Source organism: Mus caroli, unplaced genomic scaffold, assembly GCF_978045245.1.
Source record: "Mus caroli unplaced genomic scaffold, Mus_caroli_1 scaffold_5, whole genome shotgun sequence".
Taxonomy (NCBI): Eukaryota; Metazoa; Chordata; class Mammalia; order Rodentia; family Muridae; genus Mus; species Mus caroli.
Genome location: NW_028227260.1, coordinates 40,658,752 through 40,684,098, shown reverse-complemented (window position 1 = coordinate 40,684,098; position 25,347 = coordinate 40,658,752).

Genomic DNA, 25,347 nt, shown 5'->3' with positions numbered 1-25,347 from the left:
AAAGTGATGCTTCCAGACGAAGTCAATAAAGACCTGGTACATTCCCTCTATGCCTTTTAAATTATTACAAAATAACATTGGGGATCACAGCTTCATAGTGTAAAGATTGAAGAACCCCTTCATAAAGGTAAGAAGTAAACCCATGGCACATTCTGCCTTTTCAGACTACTACAGAAACATCTTAAACCATCCAATTACTAGGCAGACTTTTTTGTTCTAGGTCACCGAAAAGGGCATTCAAACAAGTTATTCTTGAAAATGCCAAGCGAAACTATCAAAAGGAAAGGTTTATTTACATTAAAGGTACCAATAAGCTGTAAATGTGAAGATGCTAACTTTGAGGGCAGAGAATGATGCAGAGAAAAGCATGAATTGCATCTTTGGTTTTGCAAGTTGCTATTGTTCATGCTGCATTTCTCTATACTGTGTCCCACAATTCTAAACAACCTCATCCAGGAGTTAATGAAGGGATAGCTAATGTTTTCTAAGTACTGACAGCTGCTGTCATAAGTAAGTGTAGTTAAAACACAAATCAAACCTATATTTCACTGTATGTAGAACTAGTGATGTATATTGGACACACACACACACACACAATGGTATATGAGGAGCAGATGACATCTGGCTAGAACTTGTATTTAAATCTCTGTTGTTCCTAGAGGTGAGCTGGAGGGAAGCCACATTTCAGCTCAGGCAATGGTCATTATCTTTTGGCGCTTCCCTGTTTTCCCACTTGTTATAAACTACATCCTCAGTGAAAAAAGGGTTAATGAAATTTTTAGCAACAAATGATTTGGAGGTGACTTGCTTTAAATTAGAAATTCTTATTAAAAAGTTCAAGTGTAGCATATTAAAGAAAGTAATTATTGTAAACATAACCTTACCTCCTAAGAAGTAATAAAATACTTGGCAGGCTGGGACTTAGTTTATTCAAATTCTCATACACTTTTTTTTTTGTTGTTAACTCTGTTTTATGTCTTTATATTTAACTTATTCCAGGCATTTTTTTTTGTCTGAAAATCCCATACAAGATCAAGAATCTGAGCTCATGACATTAATATAGTCACGAGATGAAAATACAACTTCAAGATCCCCCTCCTCCCACCTCCTTTTATCTGCACAAAAATAGGAAGCAATATAGCATTCACAACAGGAGAAATGATGTCACTTTATCTATTGAAGAAGCACAGCTGACTGAGTGAATAACCTGCGCTGATAATAGGCTAATAAAGTAGCCATGGATGGTGTAAAATAGGATTGGCTGTACACTGGTTCCTGGCAGAAAGGGAACTAGTATGGAAGACAGATATCTACTAGAGACTTTCTCATTTAATGAGTAGTTCATTGTAATTAAAATGAAAATGAAATAGCTTTCACCACTAGCTCCTAAGAGAATTTATCAAGGCAATAAGAGTACTGAGTTTTGATCAAAGAAATTTTATTTCTAGTTAGTTCCTATTCAAATATCACATCCTTTTCCCCCTAGAGAGAGAAAAAAAGCATCTCTTTCTTGCTTTTACTTCACTTTTCTCTTCCATTTAATGCAATTCTATTTATTTTCTTATTTACAAATGGAATGCATTTGTTTTGGGGTTCATATGTCATTGCATTATTTCTGGAATCAAAGAGTCCATGATTCAGATTTTACTTATTACTTACATGGAAGAAGATTATAAAAATTCCATAATAGGGCCATTTTAGGAAGCCTAATTACAGGATTTTTTGTTTGTTTGTTTGCATTGTTAAAACTTCTAAATGTCCCTTATTCTGGATTTGAATCATCACTTGATTGTCATGGCTTTACAGTTTCTCCGGAAATAAAGGCAAGATGTATTTTGATTTGGAGTGTCCTTCTCCTTTTCAAATGTAACTTTTCACCTATTGTGCTTGGAGAAGGTTGGAAAGAGGATAATGATCATTCTTCCACCAAATCCTACCTAAAAGCACAAACCCACTCTGAGGGGGCACACTGACATGGATTAGATGCGAATGCAGGCAACAGCACACAACTAGCAAGGTGGGAGGAAATAGGAGGTGGGAGAGTGTTTTATTACATAAGGGCCCAGCTCTGTCAGCATTTCCTTTAGTTGGGAGTATATTCTTTACGTTTGTGGGGCTCTGAAAGGTTATGTAATTCCGGGAATCATTACTTTAGCTAAGTTTTCCCCACTTTAGCACTATTTAAAGGACACATCTACCCCCAAAATTATGGCCACAAAGCAGACTCAAGGATTCAAGAACTCGTTTGCCTGTGGAATTCTGGAAAGCAGCCAACTCCCATCACAGACTCTGAAAGCCAGGAAGTCACAAAACCAGGCTGTCTTACTTAGCTTCAAGTGAGCAATTTCAAAAAACAGTTTACTTAAAAAGCAGTTTCAGGGCCTGACATAACCAAGCCCCCCTTCCTCCCTCCTCCCTCCTCCCTCCTCCCTCCTCCCTCCTCCCTCCTCCCTCCTCCCTCCTCTCCACTACAAAAACTGATTGTCAGATCCTTCACAGAGTGTTTGGGTTTACTGTGTTGCTGTTGCTGTTGTTTGTTTTGGGTTTTGTTTGTTTCCTTTGGTACCCTTGGATACCAAGTAGCAGGGTTTAGGGAGCTCTCAGATCAATAAAAGTCTGCTCTTGCCATTTTGAAGTTGAACTGAATCTATTCTTTCATTTTCCTCTGCTGATTATTTCTTAAATTACGGGCATGTGGTCCTTTGGTCTGGAACACTCTCTGCTGAGGCAGGTGTTAGGATTTGGATATGAACACTCCGTTAAGGGCCTATGTGTTGAAATCTTGACCGTCAGGTGTTGGACTTTTGGTAAGTGATTGTATCCAGAAGGTTCTGATCTCATCAGTGAATTCATTCACTGGGCTATTGAGGAATAATGGAAAGTTATGAGATAGAACCTAGTTGAAGGGAATTGTTCCTTAACAAATTTTCCTCAGAGAATAAACCTTGCCCAGGGTGCTCTTCTCTGTTTCTTTCTGTTTCTGGTTTACCATGAAACACATACTCATCACATACTCCCTCTTCATACAGTTCCTTCAGTGATGATCCATGGGAATTGAGCCAGGTAATTATAGACTGAAACCTTCAAACTCACAAACCGAAAATGCATATTTCGTACTTTTAGTTGATTTTCTCTGGTATTTAGTCACATTGATGGAAAGCTGACTCACTCATATCTGATTTACTAATCTGGCAGGACCCATGGTGGCATTTCTGCTATCTGTTCTCTAGGCATAGCCTGTGTTTCTCTCCTCAGGTTCTGTTGAATGAAAATATCTTAAGATATGGCAAAATCACCTTTGAAAATTTGTGCTGGCTGTGTAAAAACCTTGCAATACACAAATGCACTCTTATGTCAGAGGGGCACATATTGAATAGTTTTCCTTTATAGTAGATAATTTTTAACATCCTTCTTTTCTATGGAACAAAATAATTTTCATTGATTATGATTTGAAATTAGTGGTCAAGAGAGCAAGATTTGCATTTATCATCATTGAAATGCCTTTTAACTTTTTATGAAATTATGACAGTAAAATATGAGAAAATATGACATTAAGTAACTATTACAATATAAGTAAAATGTTTACATTAATGTATTTAACAAGCACAGTATCAACATATTTATCAGGAAAAATATATTAAATATATTAAATATTATTATTAATAAATAATATAATTTACTAACAAAGCAATTCCACATAAATAGTAAGTATTAATATAGGAATATTTTAATTTTAAAGATAACATTAAAATGTAATAAAATGTTTCAGCTAACTACTGAAGTTTTTACTTTCCAAGCTAGAAAATCAAACCAAATTCATAATGCAGCCATTCAGTACTGTCATAAATATCTGATATGAATCAAGTTTAAAAAGAAGAATGCAGGCTCAGGGAATACAAACATTTACTCTAACAATCTGATGACTTCATTTTTATTCTTTGAATCCATGTAAATGTGGAAGGAGAGAACTGATGCCACAAAGTTCTCTAACTGCTATACAAACGCTGTGACATGTGTGTGCCTCACTTCCCTCCCTCCCTTCCTGTCTCTGTGTCTCTATTTCTATCTGTGTCTCTCTATCTCTCTCACATGTAACACACACAAAGTAATTTATTTTCAAACATGTTTATTCATACAGTTTTTGAGATCTTGTTGTATGATTAGCTGGCCTAGCTGACTTGTGGCTTATAAAGCCCAGATCATGGTGGCAATGTGTGACAAATGTGTTTGAAGAAGAGGTCATAAGGGTGTCGATTGCCATTATTCTCATCAGGGACATGTCCCTGATGATCTAGACCTCCCAGTAGCTCCTACCTTTTAAGTTTCCAATCTCCTCATAATAGTGCCATGGACTAGAGTATAAGCCTCTAATACATTGCTCTTTTCAGGATGCTTATCCAAATCATAGTCCAAGTATACTAAGGCACAAAATCAAGCTACATAACAACAATAGTTTTCCATTTTTATTTGTATTTGTAATTAGTGTGTGTGTGTGTGTGTGTGTATGTGTGCGCATGCGTATGTGTGTGCTCATAAATACACTATGGCATACATGTGGAAGGCAGTAGAAAACTTGCAGGTGTTGGCTTTTCTCTTTTCACCATGTGGGTGGTGGGCATGGAGCTCAACCTTTACCTGTGGAGCCATCTCAACAGCCCCTTATTGTTAATTTTAATAGTAGTGATTGCTATTGTTTTTACACGTGATTCCCATATGTAGGCAGTTCTGTCAAACATGTGCCATTTAATAATGTAAGCCATTTTGATACATGGAGATATCACTGTGAATCTCATTAGTTTTTATGATTAATATAGCTTGTTTTAATACTAATACATTAAAACACTAGACATTTTTAGTTTTCACAACTGAGGAGGGGTGTGATAACATCTGGCGTGTGTGTAGCTAGGATGCCACTAAACACTCTACAGTGCACAGGACAAGTTTCTACAGTAATGACTGAGACATTTCCAAATGTCAGTAGCATTGAAGGTGAGAAATCCTAACTTCACCTGATTTCTTCACCTCAGAGGAGCACTTCATCTTTAACATTATGTAAAATGTAAGTATGTGACCATAATAAACAGGAGTCTGATTCTCAATCTAATTGATCATTGCTGTTAATTCTCTACAGGCAATGTACTCCCTGACTCTCTATGTTTAGAGCAGATTGTTCTCAATATTATAGACTAGACAGCAAGTCCAGTACATGAAAACTCAAGGCACAGAGGGATTTCTGTGGTACTCCTTGGTCTCACTGAAGTACTTAATGCCATAAACAGAGCTGAACTTCAGACATACCAGGGTAAAACTGGCAGCTGTGGAAAATTCCCCAATATGTTAAGAATAGTATGTGATGATTTGCATCATGTTTTAGTGGTATGGGTTTTGGCTAGCCCCAAACGGTAAGAACTGGTTTCTAGAAATTAAGCTGTCTTTCAGATACAAGAAGGCAGAGGGTAGATGGCAGTGTTAGTAAGAAAATATCTACACTAATTGTTTTTGGTGAAGTCTAAGAAGTAAATATACAGAGATAGAAAATAAGCATCATAGATAAAAACATACAGTTGGGCTGGGTAGGAAGGGATGGGTTTCACCAATTTGTCCATGCAGGTCTCTATTTGTTACTGACTTGTGTTAAATGGATTGACAAGACTGTAAAAGGTTTTGGCCTCCAGCATGCTGAGGAAGGTAAATGAAAGCAGATTGGCTGTCCTCCTTTCTGTGAAGTTCCCATGTAGTAAAACGAGATGCATTCTTGGCAGAGCTACACTCATTCTGGGCTTTTCTTTATTCTTATTTCTTGGTCAAAAGAAGGGAATTTAAGGTCTAATTTGACTTGGATTTGGGATATTACATTTCAGTTTCCACATCTTTATTCTTCAAATTTTTTTCATGGTTTTTTACAACCTTTTTTTTTTTAGAATTAATTTTTTATTAGGTATTTTCTTCATTTACATTTCCAATGCTATCCAAAAAGTCCCCAATACACTCCCCCCCCCACTCCCCTACCCACCCACTCCCACTTTTTGGCCCTGGCGTTCCCCTGTACTGGGGCATATAAAGTTTGCAAGTCCAATGGGCCTCTCTTTCCCGTGATGGCCGACTAGGCCATCTTTTGATACATATATTTTTAAACTTTTTATTATTTCTTTAGTGGGTTTGTAAGGAGGGTGTGTGCACATGCAGGTCAGAGGACTAGTTGGGGGAGTTGTTTCTCTCTTCCCACTGTGTGGGTCCTGAGGATCAAAACTCAGGCCATCAGGCTAATCGAAAAGTGTATTGATCTTCTGAGCTACATTGTAAGCCCTGTTGTTCTTATTTTATATCCAGGATGTTGTCGGACTCAACTTATTCGACTCTAAAAGCTCCTTCCTCTCTCTCCTCTGATGAGTCTGTGAAGCAGATCTGACTAGTGAGAGCATTTGTCACAGTGATTGTTCAGAGATGACAACGTGGCCCAAGAAAAAAGAATGGGAGATGTGCTCCTTTCTCACACTGAGCATGCTGAATCAGAGTAATGAAAGTGTGGCAAAGCTTATAGTCCTTTTCCACCATGAAGAGAGAGCCTCCCTAAGGATGGACAGATACAGAAGAAAATGTACTGCAGACAGTAGAAAGGAGAGGAAAGGTGACTGACAAAAGGGTTGATTAACTGGATAAATCTATCTGAATCCTATACCCGAACATAAATCGATACAGTTCTTTGTGCTGACTAGTTTGGGTTTTCTGTTGCTTGTACCATGAACAGTTTTATGATTAGCACCACTTCTATTGTAAGGACGTTTGTGATCCTCTTCCTACATGATATTATTTCTCAATCCTGTATTTGCAAAGGACTTATAAATTGATTGGTTATGTTATATGGTATATTGTTCTCTACTCATTATGTTTACATAAATCCAATATTTCCAATTATGCTTTTGTTAATTTTTGAAATAATATATATGTATATGTTATTATTTTATGTGTATGAGTGTTTTGCCTGTATGTTTATATGAGCATTGCATGCATTCTTGGTACCATTGGAGGCCAGAAGACGACCTCTGATTCCCTGGAGCTATAGTAAAAATGTGGTTGTGATACGCCATGTTGGTCCTCAGAATTGAACCTAGGTTCTCTACAAGGGAAATAAGTGCTCGTAATTACTGAGGCATTTCTTTTTAATTCTAATTTAATAATACAAATACAGTGATGGCTTATACAATAGCTGTAACTCAAATGTTCATTAAATTAAACTCTCACTGAGAGAAGAGATTTTTTTTTTGTTGTTGTTTTTTGTTTTTTTCGAGACAGGGTTTCTCTGTGTAGCCTTGGCTGTCCTGGAACTCACTTTGTAGACCAGGCTGGCCTCGAACTCAGAAATCTGCCTGCCTCTGCCTCCCGAGTGCTGGGATTAAAGGTGTGTGCCACCACGCCCGGCTAGAAGAGATGTTTTACCTTCTTTTGTATTTCCTCTAGGCCTCAGCATAGGGTGGTCACATAATGGGTACATACTAAATAGAGGATTTATTTAAACTTCCATTCAGAGCTATGGTTCTGATTGCTGAGCAACTGAGTAATGTTCAGCAATCCACAAGAGCATAAACTTTTAAGAAATATAGGCAATCTGAGTAAAGAAGGCTAATAGATTAGGGAGAACCTTGTGTAACCAGGAGTTTGTCATGGCCTAGTATAAATTTATGAAATGTATGAATGGCTACATTTCTTATAACATGCATTCTCCAATGATGGGAATATTTTATAATTTCCATTGTCCAAATGATAAAGCCACATGTGGCTACTGAGCACTGTAAATGTTGCTAGCACAGCTAAATGTTTATTTTCATTTAAATGTAATTAATTTAAATGTAAAATAACCACATGCAGCCCACGGCTGCTGTGCTGTATTTTGTTTATAAGCACACACAAACATAAAATCCTCAGGGGAAAAACAATTAAGAGTTATCATGAACTTTATTATATATTTGGGGAAAACAAATCTAACTTATTGTTATGGTTGGATACAAAGTGTCCACCTGAGTAACTCATGGGAGAAGGCTTATTTCCCAGATGGAAGCTTTAAACCTCATCAATGAATTAATCCATTGATAAATTTGGAGCTGAAAATGCTGCTAGAAGGTGGTACCCAGTTGGAGGAAGTGGGTACCTCGAATGTTTTTTTGTTTTGTTTTGTTTTGTTTTTTGTTGCTTGAAGGATATATTTCTTGTCTACAGATATTTTCTTTCTCATTCTTTGTTTCTTGGATACAAAGAAGAAAATAACTTTCTTCCACACGTGTTCCCTCTGTAATGGTTGGTTTCTCCTTTGCTAACTTTCCACATGTAGAAGGGACTGAAATATCCAAACCAGGAACCCAAATAAGGTCCTTTAAAGTGTTCACTCTCTATTATTTTGTCATAATGATGCAAATCTGGGGACTGGAGAAATTTCCCTGTGCTTAAAGCACTGTTGCTCTCGTTGAGGTTTGGTTCCCAACACCTACCTGTAAGGCAAATAACAATCATTTGTAAATCCAGTTTCCAGGAATCTAATACTCCCTTTCTTGGTCCATAGGTACTGCATGCATATAGTGCATAGACACAAGTGAAGGCAAAACACACACACACATGTATATATATATATATATATATATATATATATATATATATATATAATAAAAATAAGTACATTTAAAAATTATAATGCAAAACTTAGAGATACAAGTCTCCTCATAAGACCACATTATAATTTTACCTCTGTGGAGATTGCTCTGATTCTGGCTTCTATCCCAACTTTACTTCATCGTCACCAGAATTAACAAGGATTCTTTCTAATATGCTTTTTATAATATTATAATCAATTTGATGAACTACATTATAATCCATTATACCTAAATCATAAGCTAGATATACTTTTGAGGAAAGAAGTCATGCCTTAGTCTTTTTTATTCATTCAATTTATTTTTATTCTGACCATGTCAGGATTAATAGTTTAAATTTCTTCGGTTTAGGTCCATCACAATTTTGTCATGACAGCCTAAACAGATCAATACATTATAATTTAACCAAATGTAATTCAACTTGCATTATAAACTCAGGAACGATGATGCACTAGGATAACTCTTAAGCTGAAAACTGATAATATAGAAGTCAGATAATGAGAGAGAATAGAGTAACAAAGGAACTAGCAACTCATGTGAATGACACTACACAGAGATTGTAAAATGAAAGAGATTACCACACATGGATCCTAAATATGAAACGCTGCAGGCAGGCAGAGGATGAAGACTGCATTCTCCTATGAAAGACAAGGTAAGATATTGAGACTACCTTGGAGCCTCCAAAATTAATCTGTCTGAAGAATTTGAAGCAAAAGAATGGCATAGTTAGCTTTAGTTTTAAAAAGTTCACTTTGCTGCCTAAAGATGAGGTGTGACAAAATCTATTCTGAATGCAAAGAAGACTACTGTAGTTGTTCTGATGAAAATGGCTTACATCAGAGTCTCATATTTAAAAATACTTTTTGAAATGGAGGTCACATGTAGTCCAGGCTTCAAATGTGGAATATTCCCAAGAATGACCTTGATCTTTTAATTTTCCTGATTTCTTGAGTGATCTGATGACAGGTGAACCACACCACAAGAAGTTTGATGCTGTGTTGGAGACCAAACCCATGCATGTTAAATAAGAATTCTAGGAACTAAACTATACACTAATTCCTAAATTCTGTCTGAGGACTAGTAGGACAAACACAGGAGCTCATTAAATACTTAAGATTCATCAATTAGAACAGATATGGAAACGTCAGAATAGTTTTTACTAGGATGATGAAATATCATTATATTTCAGGGCTCATATGTCATCAAAGATATCACAATCATATATCAGAGGGAAAAACAAAGAATGATGTTTGGGTTTCTCATTAATAGTGTTGGTGATATCCAAACCAAAGGAAATAATTTATGCCATTATATAACAGCGTCTTAGAATAAAAATTTTAAGTGTTGCAGTACAGTGAGGAAGTAAGAAAGATCGATTATTGGCCACTATATTTAATTTGTACTTTAAACAATTTTTTTTTACCATAATTGAAATTGCATAGAATTCACATATTCATTTGTGCACGGGTCCTGTCAGGGAAGAGTTGGTCTCCAGGAATTCCTCTAACTCCTGGACTCAGTGGTGAGATTGACATTTTTCTCTCCAGTGACTGTCTAAGGTAGGACAAGCCAGGAGAGCACAGGCTTCAGAAGCAGTGGATCAGCTGGAACAGAGCACTTCCTGCATCCATCTGCACCTAGGAGTTGGAGCTGTTCTGTAGCCCTTTGTGCATGGGTCATCCCAGTGTAGACACAGGGTTACAGGCCCACAGGAGGGACAAGCTCAAGCTAGAGAGAACAAGATCAACTAGCACCAGAGATAACCAGATGGCAAAAAGCAAGCACAAGAACCTTACCAATAGAAACCAAAGCTACATGGCATCATCATAACTCAGTTCTTCCAAAACAGAGAGTCCTGGATACCCCAAACACACTGGAAAAGCAAGATTTGGATTTAAAAATCACATCTCATGATGCTAATATAGGACTTTCAGAAGGACATAAATAACTCACTTAAAGAAATACAGGAGAACACAGGTAAACAGGTATAAGCCCTTAAAGAAGAAACACAAATATCCCTTAAAGAATTACAGGAAAACACAACAAAACAGGGGTAAGAAGTGAACAAGAACGTCCAGGATCTAAAAATGGAAATAGAAAAAATAAAGAAACCACAAAGGGAGACAATTCTGGAGATAGGAAACCTAGGAAAAAGATCAGGAGTCATAAATGCAGGCATCACCACCAGAATACAAGAGATAGAAGATAGAATCTCAGGTGCAGAAGATACCATAGAAAACACTGACATACCAATCAAAGAAAATGCAAAATACAAAAAGCTCCTAACACAAAACATCTAGGAAATCCAGGATACAATGAGAAGACCAAACCTAAGGATAATAGGAATAGAAGAGAGTGAAGATTCCCAACTTAAAGGGACAGTAAATATCTTCAACAAAATTATAGAAGAAAACTTTCCTAATCTCAAGAAAGAGATGCCCATGAGCATACACGAAATCTACAGAACTGCAAATAGATTGGACCAGAAAAGAAATTCCTCCTATCACATAATAATCAAAACACCAAACACACTAAAGAAAGAAAGAATATTAAAAGCAGTAAGGGAAAAAGGTCAAGTAACATATAAAGGCAGACTTATCAAAATTACACTAGACTTCTCACCAGAGATTATGAAAGCTAGAAAATTTCGGGAAGATGGCATACAGACTGTAAGAGAACACAATAGTCAGCCCAGCCTACTATACCCAGCAAAACTCTCAATTACCATAAATGGAAAAACCAAGGTAATCCATGACAAAACCAAATTTACACAATATATTTTGCAAATCCTGCCATTCAAAGGATAATAATGTAAAAATCCAACACAAAGAGGGAAACTACACCCTAGAAATAGCAAGAAAATAATCTGCCAACAAGCCAAAATTAAGATAGCCACACAAAGGTAATTACACCTCTAACAACAAAAATAACAGGAAGCAACACTTACTTTTCCTTAATATCTCTTAATATCAATGGACTCAATTCCCCAATAAAGAGACATAAACTAACAAACTAGATACATAAACGGGTCCTACCATTTTGCAGCATACAGGAAACCCACCTCAGGGAAAAAGACAGACACTATACCTCAGAGTAAAAGGCTGGAAAACAATTTTCCAAGCAAATGGTCCCAAGAGACAAGCTGGAGTAGCCATTCTAATATTGAATAAAATGAGCTTTCAACCTAACATTATCAAAAAAAAGGTAAGGAGGAGCCGGGCAGTGGTGGCACTCACCTTTAATTCCAGCACTTGGGAGGCAAAGGCAGGCAGATTTCTGAGTTTGAGGCCAGCCTGGTCTACAAAGTAAGTTCCAGGACAGCCATGGCTATTCAGAGAAACCCTGTCTCGAACCCCCTCCCCCCAAAAAAAGGTAAGGAGAGACACTTCATACTCATCAAAGGTAAAATCTACCAAGATGAAGTCTCAATTTTGAACATCTATGCTACAAATGAAAGAGCACTCACATTCATAAAAGAAACTTTGCTAAAGCTCAAAGTATACATTGCACTGCACACAATAATACAATAATAGTGGGAGACTTCAACACCCCACTCTCTTCAATGGACAGATCGTGGAAACAGAAACCAAAGAGAGACACAATGAAACTAACAGAACTTATGAATCAAATGGATTTAACAGATATCTATGGAACATTTTATCGTGAAACAAAAGAATATCCCTTCTTCTCAGCACCTCATGGTATCTTCTCTAAAATTGACCATCTAATTGGTCACAAAATAAGCCTTAAGAGATACAAGAATATTGAAATAATCCCATACATCCTATCAGATCATCATGGACTAAGGCTTGTCTTCAATAACAACATAAATAATAGAAAGCCCACATACACATGGAAGCTGAACAACACTCTACTCAATGATTACTTGGTTAAGGAAGAAATAAAGAAAGAGATTAAAGGCTTTTTAGAATTTAATGAAAATGAAGCCACAATATACCCAAACTTATGGGACACAATAAAATCAGTCCTATGAAGAAAACTCATAGCCCTGAGTGCCTCCAAAAGGAAACTGGAGAAAGTTTATACTAGCAGCTTGATAGCACACCTGAAATTTCTAGAACAAAAGGAAGTAAGTAGATACAGAAGAAGTAGAAGGCAGGAAATAATCAATTTTCAGTAGACAGGAAATAATTAATCTTCAGTGCTGATATCAACCAAGTAGAAACAAAAAGAACTATACAAAGAATCCACCAAACCAGGAGCTGGTTCTTTGAAAAAAATAAAGAAAGTAGATAAACCCTTAGCCAAATTAACCAGAGGGCAAAGAGAGGGTATCTAAATCAGCAAAATCCGAAAGAATTGACCATCTAGAGACTGCCATACCTGGGATCCATCCCATAATCAGCCTCCAAACACTGACACCATTGCATACACTAGCAAGATTTTGCTGAAAGGACCCTGATATAGCTGTCTCTTGTGAGGCTATTCTTGGGCCTAGCAAACACAGAAGTTGATGCTCACAGTCAACTATTGGATGGATTACAGGGCCCCCAACTGAAGAGCTAGAGAAAGTACTCAAGGAACTAAAGGGATCTGCAACCCTATAGGTGGAACAACAATATGAACTAACCAGTACCCCCCCCCCCCCCCGGAGCTCGTGTCTCTAGCTGCATATGTAGCAGAAGATGGCCTAGTAGGCCATCAGTGGAAAGAGAGGCCCATTGATCTTGCAAACTTTTTATGCCTAAGTACAGGGGAACGCCAGAGCCAAAAAGTGGGAGTGGGGGCTGGGGTGGAGGAGAGTGGGAGTGGAGGGCATGGGGGACTTTTAGGAGAGCATTGGAAATGTAAATGAAGAAAATACCTAGTTAAAAAAAAAAGAAAAGAAAAAAGAAAAGGCAGAGATAACAACAGAAATTGAAGAAATCAAAAAAAAAATCATCATATTCTACTACAAAAACCTGTACTCAACAAAACTGGAAGATCTGAATGAAATGGACAATTTTCTAGACAGATATCAAGTACAAAAGTTAAATCAGGATCAGATAAACGATCTAAACAGTCCCATTACCTCTAAAGAAATAGAAGCAGTCATTAATAGTCTCCCAAACAAAAAAAAAAAAATAAAATAAAATAATAAAAGCCCAGGACTAGATGGTTTTAGTGCAGAATTCTGTCAGACCTTCAAAAAATAGAGCAAATACCAATACTCTTCAAATTAATCCACAAAATAGAAACAGAAGGAATACTACCCAATTCATTCTAAGAAGCCACAACTACTCTGATACTTAAAACATACAAAGACCCAACAAAGAAAGAGAACTTAAGACCAATTTCCCTTATGAATATCGAGGTAAACATACTCAATAGTTCTCATAAACCAAATCAAAGAACACATCAAAATGATCATCCATCATTATCAAGTAGGCTTCATCCCAGGGATGCAGGTGGTTTAATATACAGAAATCCATCAACGTAATCCACTATATAAACAAGCGCAAAGAAAAAGACAAACAAGCCACATAATCATTTCATTAGATGCTGAGAAAGCATTTGAAAAAAAAAACCAAAAAACAAAAAACAAGGCTCATACCTAAACATAGTAAAAGCAATATACAGCAAACCAGTAGCCAACATCAAACTAAATGGAGAGACACTTGAAGCACTCCCACTAAAATCAGGAACTAGACAAGGCTATCTACTCTCTTCCTATCTATTAAATATAGTAATCGAACTCCTAGTCAGAGCAATTAGGCAACACAAAGAGGTCAAAGTGATACAAGTTTTAAAGGAAGAAGTCAAAATATCACTATTTGCAGATGCTATGAGAGTATATTTAAGTGACCCAAAAATTCTACTAGTGAACTCCTAAACCTGATAAACAACTTCAACAAAGTGGCTGTATACAAAATTAACGCAAACAAATCAGTGGCTGTCCTCTACTCAAAGGTTAAACAGGCTGGAAAAGAAATTAGGGAGCCACCTTTCACAATAGTCACAAATAATATGAAATATCTTGGTGTAACTCTAACTAAGGAAGTGAAAGATCTGTATGACAAGAACTTCAAGTCTCTGAAGAAAGAAAATGAAGATCTCAGAAGATGGAAAGATCTTCCATGCTCATGGATTGGTAAGATTATTATAGTAATAATGGCCATCTTGTTGAAAGCAATGTAAAAATTCAATGCGATCTCCATCAAAATTCCAAATAAATTCTTCATAGAGTTAGAAAAAGCAATTTGCAAATTCATCTGGAATAACAAAAAAACAAAAAAAAAAAAAAACCTAGGATAGTGAAAACTGTTCTCAACAATAAAAGAACTTCTGGGGAACCACCATTCCTGATCTCAAGCTGTACTACAGAGCAATCGTGATAAAAACTGCATGGTACTGGTACAGTGACAAGTAGGTAGATCAATGGAATAGAACTGAAGACCCAGGAATGAGCCATACTCCTATGTTTACTTGGTCTTTGACAAAGGAGTTAAAACCAACCAGTGGAAAAAAGACAGCATTTTCAACAAATGGTGCTGGTTTAACAGGCAGTTAGCATTTAGAAGAATGCAAATTGATCCATTCTTATCTCCCTGTACAAAGCTCAAGTCCAAGTGGATCAAGGACATCCACATAAAACCAGATACACTGAAGCAAACAGAACAGAAAGTGGGGAAGATCCTCAAGCATATGGACATGGGAAATTTCCTGAACAGAATACCAATGGCTTATGCTCTAGGATCAAGAATTGATAAATGGGACGTCATAAAATTGCAAAGCTTCTGTAAGGCAAAGGACACTGTCAATATGACAAAATGGCAACCAACAGATTGGGAAAAGATCTTTACCAATCCTATATCAGATAGAGGGTTAATATTCAATATGTACAAAGAACTCAAGAAGTTTGCCTCCAGAGAACCAAATAACCCTATTAAAAATGGGGTACAGAGCTAAATGAAGAATTCTCAACTGAGGAATATGGAATGGCTGAGAAGTACCTAAAGAAATGTTCAACATCCTCAATCATCAGCGAAATGCAAATCGAAACAACCCTGAGATTCCACCTCATACCAGTTAGAATGGCTTAGATAAAAAATTCAGGTGACAGTAGATGCTGGCAAGGATGTGGAGAAAAAGGAACACTCCTCCATATCTGGTGGGATTGCAAGCTTGTATAACCACTCTGGAAATCAATTTAGAGGTTCCTCAGTAAACTGGGAATGTCTGGACAGGGAATTGGGAGTGGTTAGGTTAGTGAACAAGGGGTACAGGAGGTGGGATCGGGGGGTTCGGAGTGGAAATGAGGAAATGGGGTAAAATTTGAAATGGAAATAAGGAAAATAATAAAATTTACAAATTCATAATTTAGTGTTAAGAAGTTTAAATTTTTGGGATCAAAAGTTCTGATGATTAACTTAAAAAAATGTTCATTTCTATTCTTTTTACTAAAGGAAGCTCTGCTAAATTACCTGAAAAATTATGATTGGTTAAAAGTTTATGAAAAATGCTTGAAAGCTGTGATGCTATGTAAATTGCTTACTCAGTGAAGAAATCTCTTTAAAACAGTTTAAGAATATAGTGTTTTCCATTTTCAAGGATATCAGGCATAGTTTGTCCAGAATCAAATGGTTAAGCATGGGCTGGGGATTGGTCTCAGCGATTAAGAACACTTGTAGTTCTTCAAGAGGAACCAACTTAAGTTCTCAGAACCCATATCAGGCAGCTCACAAACATTTGTAACTCCAGCTCTGGCGATATTCTATCTTCTTCTGGACTGTGAGGGTAGTTTCTTTACACACATGCATGTAATACAATTAAATTGATTGTATTACACAGATATAATTAAAATACAAGAGAACTACTTTAAAGAGGTTGACCAAATGACTTCTTCAGCTACCTTTAATTTTTATTTAACTTGTCTTCTTACTTCTTCAGTGTTCCCTACACTTTTAACAGGCCACCTTTATTATGCATCCAATTTTTGTGAATACCCTGGCTGCATTTCTAAAGTCTTTCTTATAACTTTGAAGGCTTTTCTACTGAATGTCTGGAATTATGTTGCAACCCCATTTTGTCAGATTGCTTGTTTAACATCAGTCAAAACAATGAAAATATGACCTCTCCTAGGAATCTATCATGACTTATATTTTTTAAAAATGTACTTTTGGTCTTATAGAATGCCCTTTTTAATTTTTAGATAAGTTCATATATGTTTGCAACATTCCCTTTTAGATTATATTTACCTATGAAACAGAAACTATGTAAATTTAATTCATCTCAGACTGAACCTTAGAAACAAACCTAGAAAATGGACATATGAATGTAGCTGTTTCTTGTGAGACTAGGCCGGGGCCTAGCAAACACAGAAGTGGATGCTCACAGTCAGCTATTGGATGGATCACAGGGCCCCCAATGGAGAAGCTAGAAAAAGTACCCAAGGAGCTAAAGAGACCTGCAACCCTGTAGGTGCAACAATATTATGAACTAACCAGTACCCCAGAGCTCTTGACTCTAGCTGCATATGTATTAAAAGATGGCTTAGTTGGCCATCACTGGAAAGAGAGGCCCATTGGACATGCAAACTTTATATGCCCCAGTACAGGGGAAAGCTAGGGCCAAAAAGTGGTAATGGGTGGGTAGGGGAGTGGGGCGGGGAGGGTATGGGGGACTTTTGGGATAGCATTGGAAATGTAATGGAGGAAAATACCTAATAAAAATATTAAAAAAAAAGAAAATGGACATATGAATGGTGTGTGTATGTGTGTGTGAGAGTGTTAAACATTTTAATTCATAACCTGAAACTGTTTCTCTCCTTTTATGTGGTGATTTCAGACTCAAACTTGTACATTTAATACTCACATAGCAAAGATACTGAAAAAATACATTTTGATTTAAGTATGACTTTAGGGAGTATCAGGGTGGGCTTGGACTATTATTGTGATTATTAATAGCACAATTTAATATGACCAACATCCTGAGAATGAAATGGACAGAAAACTAATACACGGACAACTCTCTGCCATTACCTATCTACTTTCAGTTCAAATTAGTGTACGTTCCATTTTCATTACAACAGAGCAAAGTGAAAACAATGGATCTCTTGTAACCACAAATCAATATATAAACCCTGATCAATGGAAGTGAAACTCCCCTGGATATCTGAAATATTTTTATCCATTTTGGCAGATGCTATAGCAGGAAGCAACCCATTAGATTTTGTAAAGTGGAAAAGCCAATAATGATAGGCTGCATGTCAACTTCACACATCTCATATACTTCTGCGCTAAGAACTAGCTTTTCTGTGTTCTACTTTCTATTATCAAAATGTGGATGTTTTGAATTATTCACATTTAGTAAAATAATATCTGAATTCTATGTATCCATCTGTCTCTTGCTCTATCTTCATTTTATGTTTTCCATGCATTTCCCATGGGAACATTGAGACATATATCTGCCTTCAGATTTCTTACTGCCTGAAATATGAAAACTGGAATATTGATCTGGGAATGTTATGAAGATTAATCATTTGAAATTGAAAAACAGGAGAAAGTGTAAATGTGTTAAAGCCATTCCTGTAAACTTCTGTTCTCCCAGTAAAAGCAGAAGCTAGCTGTGCAGGTAAATTTTGCTTGATGGGCAAAGCTGCTTCTCCTCCTATGGTGGATTCTGAAATCCTCCTTTTCACAGAAGGGCTTCAGAATGAGACTGTGATTAGTCATAGACTGTACCTGTCATACTTTATCACATCATAGCCAAATGAGATATCATAGCATAACATGGACTGCTGACAAATTTTAAGGACTATATCTAGCCTATGACCAAGATTTATGGCTTGTATAACTACAAATCACAAGGTAACTCATTCAGAAGGAAATATATACTGAAATATTAGGCCATAGGTGGCCAGTGAAACAAGTCTTGCAAATTGTCAACTTGTCATGCATGTATAACAACTTATGTCAGGTGAGGAAAACAGCACATTCATGAAAAGGTATTTGCCTTTCTTTTTAAGGCTATCTTGTCATATTTCATGTCTGAAAGGAAGGGCTATGATCTTTGATGGTTAATCAGGTCCTAGAAATGCTGTGTGGAGGCCTCTTTGCTTTTAGGCAGGTGAGGTAGATCTCTAGGGGTTTGGAAATACTGTATTCCCTTTGGGGGATGTTTCTCTTTGAACTTACTTTGCAATTTAGCTCCTCGACTAAGTAGTGAACCCCGAAGGAATTTGAATTTGTTACCCAGGGAAAGAAAGTTTGTCAAAATGTGTTACTTAGATTGTTAAATGATCCCTCTGGCTATGACTGATTTTTAAAAACAGTGCTGTGGGGTTAGGGATAGATGAATAAGGAAGGCCTGGTGAGGAAAAATGACTGCTTCAGTGGAAGGGGGAGACACGGGCTGCATTGGATAGTTCTGCTATGGGAAGAGCTGAGAAAGGTGAGAAGAGGTTATAGAAGATTTGTGCCTGGTGAAATCGAGTCAATTGTCCCACTGGGAATGCAGAAGAAAAAAAAAAGGATGATATTAAACCTTAGCTTACTGCAGAAGTATTCCAATTCGACAGTCGCCTGTAATTATTAGGGCTCTGCAGACCTCTGCTTGTTCTGCTGCATTCTATATTTTTTTGCTGAATGGTTTAGCTCATCTGCAGTAAGGAAATGTGTAAAAAGCAAAAGCAAAAATAAAAACAACCTCAATGAATTTAATAATCTGTGGTTGGCTTGACTGCCTTAGGAGAGGATTCTAAAAATATATAAATTATTTCGGGGTCACTTAAACTGCCAGCAAAGACTGTAGCTGTTGGTTAGCGTAATGGATGTCGAAGCTAGCTCCAAAATGATACCCCGCCCCCTACCTAGAAAAAAAAAAAAAAAGAAAAAGAACGAACTTTTGCAGCTCCTGCGCATACATTTATTTATAAAGTGCTTAGAGAGCAGAATAGTCTAAAATTGTGGGAAGCTACAGTCTGGTGAGCAAAACTCAGTGTATAAAATTATTTACTTGGGCTGTAGGAGTCCCTCTTCATGTCCTTTTAATGTAAATGTGATGAGTGCTTCCACCCTCCAAACCTCAGATGTCAATGTGGACAGGTGTTACACACACAGGTTCTCAGACCACTGTTCATTTCAGGTTGAGGAGCAATTAGGGCATTGGAAGAAAAATGGAAAATTTAACCTTAAATGCACAGAGGGAAAAACCTTAGGCATTATTTAGAACTATTTAAAAAACAAAAAGTGCTTGTGGAGGGTGAAATGGTGAGTCTTCTAAGGAGTGGGGCACATAAAATTCTCTAGTAGTTGAGTTCAGTGGCTGTGTTGGTCAGAATGATTTTATTATTATTATTATTGTTATTATTATTATTATTATTATTATTATGTTCGAGCCTAAGTATCCCATAGGAAATCACTATAGGCATGCATTCATCATGTGTTGTATCTTTGAAATCCAGAATCAGCAATTTGAATATTGCAGTACAATTTAACATTTATATAGAAATGAAAATTTTGGTCTGCTCAATATGTTCTGTGAAGCAATTTCGTATGGCAGGGTCTCAGAGCTCTGTGGCCCACTGCCTCTTAGACTGTCTTATTGAGTTAGGAAGTGCCGGTTCTTTTTCTTTTTTCTTTCTTTCTTTTTTTCTATTTCATCTGAATTTGCAGTGGATGTTCCAATATAGCCATAGGGGAAAGAAAATAACACAAAAGGTGTTTAATGCTTTAGGAGTTTCTTAGTCACTTTAATATTTTTGTATGTGTATGTTATGAGGTGTACCTGTCTATGTATATGTGTTCATAAGTATGTGGGGGCATATGCTTATTTAGGTACATTTGCACATGTATGTGACTATGGAAGCCTTGGGTCCATGTTGTATACTGAGGGAAAGTCTCTTTCTTGTTGAAATCAGAGCTTGTAATATTTTCAGCTAATCTGGCTAGCCAGTTTCTCCATGCAGGCATGTATTATTTCTGCCTCTCTATTCTGAGATAACAGGGAGGCCAACATACCTACCCAGATCTCTCTCTCTCTCTCTCTCTCTCTCTCTCTCTCTCTCTCTCTCGCTCTCTCTCTCTGTCTTTCTCTCATTTTATTTAAGCAGCTTCTCATCACATAGCCCTGACAGGCCTGCAATTCACTATGTAGATCAAATTGGCCTTGAACTCAAAAAGATTTTCTCCTGCTTTAGACTCCCTAATGCTGGAACTAAAGATGTATGCCACAAATCCAGCATCTCCCAAGCTTTACTGGGTACCGGGGAATCAAACTAATCCTCTTGCTTTCAGGACAAATGGATTTTATTTTCAATCTACCTATTTCCTCAGCTCCTAGAAATGTCTTTAGAATGTATCTTACTCTTTCTGGCTCTATCCTTGAAAGCCATTCTTTTGTACTCAGAAATCTTCTTTATTGGAATATGAGGGCACATTTATGAAGGAGGCAACCATAGCAGGTTAGTATGACTATAATCTTCTTTCTCTAGAGAGTGAAATGATTTCATATTATATCATATCCAGCCAGTTCTGAAGGGAAATGTGCTCCAATTACCTGAACAGAAGATACCCAAGGAGCTGAAGGGGTCTGCAACCCTATAGTTGGAACAACAATAAGGACTAATCAGTACCCCCCCCCCCTCACGGAGCTCGTGTCTCTAGCTGCATATGTATCAGAAGATGGCCTAGTTGGCCATCACTGGGAGGAGAGGGCCCTTGTTCTAGCAAACTTTATATGCCCCAGTAAAGAGGAATGCCAGGACCAGGAATCAGGAGTGGCTGGGTTAGGGAGCAGGGCAGAGGGAAGGTATAGGTGACTTTTGGGAGAGCATTTAAAATGTAAATGAAAAAAATATCTAATTAAAAATTGTTTTTGGAAGGAAAAAAAAAAGAAGATCAAATTCTAGTGAATTGGGATCATTGTAAATTAACAGCAGAGAGTTGACATAACCAAATCTGACCACTTATAAGTCTTTCAAGCATTGAGGAAATATTTCTGTAAGGGAGTGCAACAATTGTTCTAACTTGAAAATGTTTTAAATATTTCTATTATGCACATGGTTTCAGTGGTTCAAGTTCCCGGTGCTAAGTGCTTCCATTTTCTTTTCTCTGATTCCACAAAGATCTTTAATTTCTCTAACTATGGTTCCATTTTTCATTTAGGTTTCTGCAGGCTGCCTGGATTTGCATGTAATTGTCTGATGGGGGCCATGTCCATGTCCAGCTGTTCTCCTTCTCTGTCTTCTCCTTCTCTGTCTTCTCCTTCTCTGTCTTCTTCTTCTTCTTCTTCTTCTTCTTCTTCTTCTTCTTCTTCTTCTTCTTCTTCTTCTTCTTCTTCTTCTTCTTCTTCTTCTTCTTCTTCTCTTCTTCTATATATTTTTATTGTATATTTTCTTTATTTACATTTCAAATGTTATCCCTCTTTCCGGTTTTCCCCCTCCTGAAGTTTCCCTATCCCATCCTTCTTACCCCTGTTTCTATGAGGGTGTTCCTCCACCCACACACCCACCCACTCTTCCTTTCCGTCCCACGATTCCCCTACACTGGGGCATGTATCCAGCCTTCATAGGACCAAGGACCTCTCCTCTCACTGATGCCTGACAAGACCATCCTCTGCTACATATGCAGATGGAGCCACGTGTACTCCGTGGCTGGTGGCTCAGTCCCTGGGAACTCTGGGGGGTCTGGTTGGTTGATATTGTTGTTCTTCCTATGGGGGTGAAAACCCCTTCAACTTCGTCAGTCCTTTCTCCAATTCCTCCTTTGGGGACCCCATGCTCAGTCCAATGGTTGGCTGCACCTCTGTATTTGTAAGGTTCTGGCAGGACCTCTCAGGAGACACACAGACACAGAAAGACACACAGAGACACACACAGACAGACAGACAGACAGACAGACAGACAGACAGACACACACACACAAATCCATACAATCAGGTTTCTTTCATCACTTCTTGGCATTCACAATAGTGTCGGGGTTTGGTGACTATTTATGGGGTGAATCCTCAGGTGGGACAGTGTCTGGATGGCCTTTCCTTCAGTCTCTGCTCTACTCTTTGTCTCCATATTTGCTCCCATGAGTATTTTGTGGCCCTTTCTATGAAGGTCCAAAGCACCCATATTTCTGTTCTTCTTTCTTGGTTCTCTTTTGAAGGTAACTGATAAGGAAGAGCATAGCAGGGACAAGATATTTAAGGTTTCTGTATAATAACAAAATGTTTACCTATCTTAAGTCTAAGTCACCTTGCTGCAGTAGCTGACCTGCCTGCCTAAGTTCCTCTGAGGCCAGAGGCTGCAGTCTCTGGCATTAGCACCTCATCTTAAAACAGCAGGGGATTAAGTAATGGATTAATTGCTAGAGCCTTTTCCCTCTTGTCCACATGCCTTCAGCTTGTCAGGCTAAGGGGAAATTTGGAGCAATAAACTTCTGTTGAACCAGAAGAAGAGAGTCAGGTTCACAGAAGAAAAAAACTTTTATAGAAGCGAATATGGATTAAACTCAAATAAATTCATATACAGTTTCATGCATACCCGTGCTTAAATTTCCCTTTGAACCAGTTGGGCTCAGTTTTCATACTATCTCATAATCACATATTTACACACACAGACATAGACACAGAAAGACACACACAGACACAGACAGACAGAGAAACACATACACACACACACACACACACACACACACACACACACAACAATACTTACATATGTATATGGAACAAAAGACCAAGTACCAGTGCAGAAAGAACTCTCATTCTGGATGAAAAAAAAAAAAAAAAGAGCTCTAGTCTTTATTGCATAGAGAAAGAAAAATCTTCTACCCTATTATTGCTAAATTAATTAAAACCAAATCTGTATGAAGAAAGCTTTGTTCTCATTAGTAAGACTAAGCCTCCCTTGTTATTAAGAGAAGACCTGTTCATCCCATGGCAAGGAGAAGCCTGGCTGCTCCTTCTGCTCTTTCTGCAGTTTCTTGCCTGTTCCCTCTGCTCTTTCTGCAGCTTCTTTTTTTTTTTTAAATATTTTTATTACATATTTTCCTCAATTACATTTCCAATGCTATCCCAAAAGTCCCCCATAGCGCCCCCCACTTCCCTACCCACCCATTCCCATTCTTTTGGCCCTGGCATTCCCCTATATTGGGGCATATAAAGTTTGCAAGTCCAATGGGCCTCTCTTTCCAATGATGGCCGATTAGGCCATCTTTCGATACATATGCAGCTAGAGACAAGAGCTCCGGGGTTCTGGTTAGTACATCATGTTGTTCCAACAATAGGGTTGCAGATCCCTTTAGCTCCTTGGGTACTTTCTCTAGCTTCTCCATTGGGAGCCCTGTGATACATCCAATAGCTGACTGTGAACATCCACTCCTGTGTTTGCTAGGCCCGGCATCGTCTCACAAGAGACAGCTATATTTGGGTCCTTTCAGCAAAATCTTGCTAGTGTATGCAATGGTGTCAGCGTTTAGAAGCTGATTATGGGACGGATCCCTGGATACAGCAGTCTCTAAATGGTCCATCCTTTCATCACAGCTACGAACTTTGTCTCTGTAACTCCTTCCCTGGGTGTTTTGTTCCCAATTCTAAGAAGGTGCACAGTGTCCACACTTTGGTCTTCATTCTTCTTGAGTTTCATGCGTTTATCAAATTGTATCTTATATCTTGGGTATCCTAAGTTTTGGGCTAATATCCACTTATCAATGAATACATATTGTGTGAGTTCTTTTGTGATTGTGTTACTTCACTCAAGATGATGCCCTCCAGGTCCATCCATTTGGCTAGGAATTTCATCAATTCATTCTTTTTAATAGCTGAGTAGTACTCCATTGTGTAAATGTACCATAATTTCTGTATCCATTCCTCTGTTGAGGGACATCTGGGTTCTTTCCAGCTTCTGGCTATTATAAATAGGGCTGCTATGAACATAGTGGAGCATGTGTCCTTTTTACCGGTTGGGACATCTTCTGGATATATGCCCAGGAGAGGTATTGCTGGATCCCTGCAGCTTCTTTCTTCCTTGTTCCCTATGCATTCTTCATATTGCTCTCTTAATTTTATAAGTTGCCTTGTAGTTTCTAAGTTATTCCACTCTACATTCTCCTTCTATTCTTACTCTCTCTTCCTGCTGTGATATAACAATACTCTTATTCCCAATGACTTCACTTCTAAGTTCTTGTGTTCAGTTCTATCTGAAAAGTTTCCCTCAGTTCTGGTTCCTTTCTTTGTTCTCAGCTCTTATACATATTTTTGAATACATGATCACTTGGTAAAACGTTCACCACAAGTTTACACATAAATTCAAATCATAAATAGAATAAGAAGTTTACTACAGAGAATGTTTACATGCATATCCATTAACAGCAATTATCTTTCTAAGCATTCATTATCTGTGACAAGCTCAAAAGGTTCATGGAAAGTTAAAAACCATAATTTTGGGGACTAAGGTATTAATAAAATTTTGTGTAGATAAACCCAGACAATATTTTATCTTCTGTTTTTGAACCTATAGTAAATCCTTAGTTCCCTTTTTATGACCTTTGGCTTATTGTCTTACAATGTCTTGGAATGTGTTCTTAGTAATAGATGCCTGCTTGCTATCTCAGAAGCAATTAGCTGGTGACACTTGAAGACTTTCAGGGTTCTCATTGCAGTTTTGACATCAGAAAAGATTTAATAGCAATCTTATAAAAAGAGTTTAATAATTACTATAGTTTTATGAATGCTTATAGGATCATCATTAAGTATTAAGAAATCTATTTGTCTATGT